This window comes from Hakea prostrata, unplaced genomic scaffold (genome assembly GCF_041222555.1).
Source record: "Hakea prostrata isolate BN-2017 unplaced genomic scaffold, UWA_Hpros_2 contig_91, whole genome shotgun sequence".
NCBI classification, from domain to species: domain Eukaryota; kingdom Viridiplantae; phylum Streptophyta; class Magnoliopsida; order Proteales; family Proteaceae; genus Hakea; species Hakea prostrata.
Window position 1 is genome coordinate 114291 of NW_028291210.1, and position 3266 is coordinate 117556.

A 3266-nucleotide genomic window follows, 5' to 3' on the forward strand; every position below is an offset into this window, starting at 1 on the left:
CAAAAGAATCAATTGATAACAAAATTAATTTATGTCAGTTTTATAAGATATGTTGAAAGTGTGACTGCAAGCAAATATTATATTCAATAAGAATAAAAACAAAAGTAACTCACGATCCACGAAGAAGATTGGAAGACATGACAATAATCTAGGAATCTTTAGAGGATATTGGCTTTACAGGTTTGCTAAATATAAGTTAAAGAAATAGAATAATGAAGACCAAAAGGAAATGGAAAACAAAAGACAATAGCCAATCATGTCTTCCATTTATCAAACCTAAAGCTTCCACTATGATAAAAACCCAAATAGAATTTTCAATTTGCATTACACAAGTGGCACAAGAAAAACGGTTCATATAATTCATAAAAAGCCTAAAGGACTAAAATGAATGCATTACACAAGTGGCACAAGAAAAACGGTTCATTATGTAGAGAATTAGACAACTAATGGTTCTAATTAGTGAACTCAAATTCCTAATTTAGGAGAGGGAACAATTTAGAAATCTTACCTAGGTAAAGATTGGGAGAAATGCTTTGAAGGATTCACAGGTTCTTTGCTTCAGCTCAAAACCTAAAACAATTCAAAGAAAATCAAAATAAGTCCATCTAAAATCAAAGTTTTTTATGACTAAGGATAAGAGGAAAATTATGAAAAATCCTTGGCTCAAGTCCTTGTGACTGATTTGATGATGAAAAGGAAATTACAAAATTAATTCTTACTTTTTCTTTTTTGGAAAAGGTGATTAATCGTTATAAAGTGTTTAAAAATTACACACTCATTGTTTTAATTAATAAAAAAATAATTTTGAGTGTGGGGTTTACCAAAACAGTGGCCATTCCATGCTTAACTTTCTTTTTGACATTCTACCCCTCTCTTCTTTTGATCGTATAAGCTCCTGGGTTTTTTAATGATACAAATGCCGTAGAAACACTGAAGCCTACTAAAGTGAAGAGCAACAACACCTTGCTTGGGATTTGTCAAGGCAGTAAAGACCATTCCGAGTTGTATCCCACCAACCATCTACTTCTTTCTTGGATAGATTCTGAAAGGAAACAGATAATGAATGAAAATAATTGCAGAACAATTAGCACAGTTGAGCTTGCTTATCAATAGCAAATTAAATAGAAGAGAATAAAAATTGCAGAACAGTCGACACCGTTGAGCTTGCTTACCAACAGCAAATTGAGAGGCGATGTGCAAGTGGTTACCCAGTTACCCGTGGTCCTTACCCAGACGGTAAGATTTAAGAAGGAATGGAGAACGAGATTTGTAGAAAAGAAAAAGCGGACAGAGTAGAAGAAAGAACTAAACAAGAAGGAAGGAAGAACGAGAGGAAGGAAGATCAAGAGGCATCAGGATTCAGGCGAGAGTTCTTGTCACGCCCTCCCAGCCGGTACCCTATTTGGCATACCCGAGAGTGTGATCCACAGCCCGAAGATCAGGTATCGAGTGATCAACCTCCCACATAAACAATAACATAATCATGAACAATCATAACATGAGTGCGGAAGATAAATCATAGATCCAATAAAGAAAGAATGAATCATAACGAATCGAATAATAGATATAATCGAACAAACGGATAAGTAAAGTGAAGCAAAAACCCCCTTTCACCCCCAAGGAAAAGTAGCTCTAAAAGAATAAACTAGACAAAATCTAATCCCAAGCAAGAATACATTGGGTAACTAAATTGTTCTCCACTTTATAGACAACATCCTTGTAAGTGTAAATCTCATAAATAGCACAAGGACGCCTCCACTCAATGGGGCCCAGGGGGGGGAAACCCCCGGGGGCGTTCTTGAGAATTAAGGGTAACAGCAATCACCTTCCCGGGAGATATGCCTCTTCGCCTTGCGCTTCTTCATAGGGACCGTCATAACACTCGCAGGATAGTCTAACAACATTGTACAATAAAGGAATGAGTTTCAAAGAAACTCGGTAAGCGCGTTAAAAATCCATAATAACATAAATGGCGATTCCAACACTCATAAATGCAATATGATATGAGACAAACAATGAATGAATGAATCTAACTCTATGTATGCTGGTCTCTATTGGCGGACATGCTTTAAGTCATAGCACCGTACTTCTTTAGGAAAGTCCACTCACATCCTCAACCATTTAAGATATCTTGGATTCTCTCACGGATCATTTCACCGGTCTTGAGCAGCCGATTGGTAGTGGGCCCTTCATCCCTCGGGACAAACCTTGGGCCCCAGGGGGTTAAGTCAACACACTCTCTCACAACCATTTGGTATAAGTCCTGGCGCATGTCGGGGTAAAACCTAGCCAAATGCAAGTCTTCTACTTAGTTACATCAAGTCAGATCCGGATACGTCCATTCCTCGTCCCCGACGATCCTTTCCGATATCCTTCACACTAGAGTCCTCATAGTCCCGACTACGGACTCATCAACCCTATTGATCATCCACATATGGTAAACGGGAAGCTCTCACGTCCTCTCACGGGTTGGTTACCGGTCTTAAGCGCCGGTGAGCCCAAGTCTAACCATATGCAACCCTACCAATAAATGGCCCCCACAATGTGATTCCTGTCCTCTCACGGGTTGGTTACCGGTCTTGAGCGCCCATGAATCCCCATTGCTACCACGGGTCGTTCGGTCTCAATACCCCTCCGATTAGGGTCCGACGACATCCTAGCCAAACACTACTAGACAATCCTAGATATGTCATCCAACAGGTGTAGAGGGAGGGGCATCTCCGGGAAACATCCCATAATATTCCCGTAGTAGCCGAAGAAGTGTCAAAAGGACACCTCTCCTTTCCAAACCATACTTAAGCATACACATGCATCAATTCATATCATCACATATATGGTAACTTCATATATGGAAAGAAATCAATAATTACAATCACTTTTATAACATTGGTAAGTAAATCATACATGAATCAATTTAATATGAATAAGTAATGCTACTGTAATCAAAGTTATGCAACAGTAGTATATCATTGTAAGAATCTAATTTAGGAATCATATCTATGATATTCAAATATAGAAACTAGATTCATGCTATCTATGTAATTAAGGAAATAACCATCCTTACCTTTTATAACTCGCAAGGAATCCTAAGAAATCAAGTAAGATCTTGGCAAACTTGAGAAGAAGGTCCTAACAAGTATATACAACATATTAGGAAAGATCCCTAAAGCAAAGATATCAAAACATTAACGCACCCAACTGGAGTTCTGTACTCATTGGTCGAGTGGATTGGTCGAGTGGTCCATCGACCAATCGTCAGACGATAG

At 38.6% G+C, this 3266-nt stretch overlaps 1 long non-coding RNA gene across 1 annotated transcript; it reads right to left on the bottom strand.

The window, feature by feature from the left end:
- Positions 1-507: 507 nt before the first annotated feature.
- Positions 508-1283, bottom strand: LOC148998935 (uncharacterized). The gene is made up of 3 exons (XR_016171083.1): positions 1173-1283; positions 963-1042; positions 508-570 (listed from the first exon to the last, which is right to left on the bottom strand). It is a non-coding gene; the product is annotated as an uncharacterized LOC148998935 (long non-coding RNA).
- Between the last annotated feature and the right edge of the window lie 1983 nt (positions 1284-3266).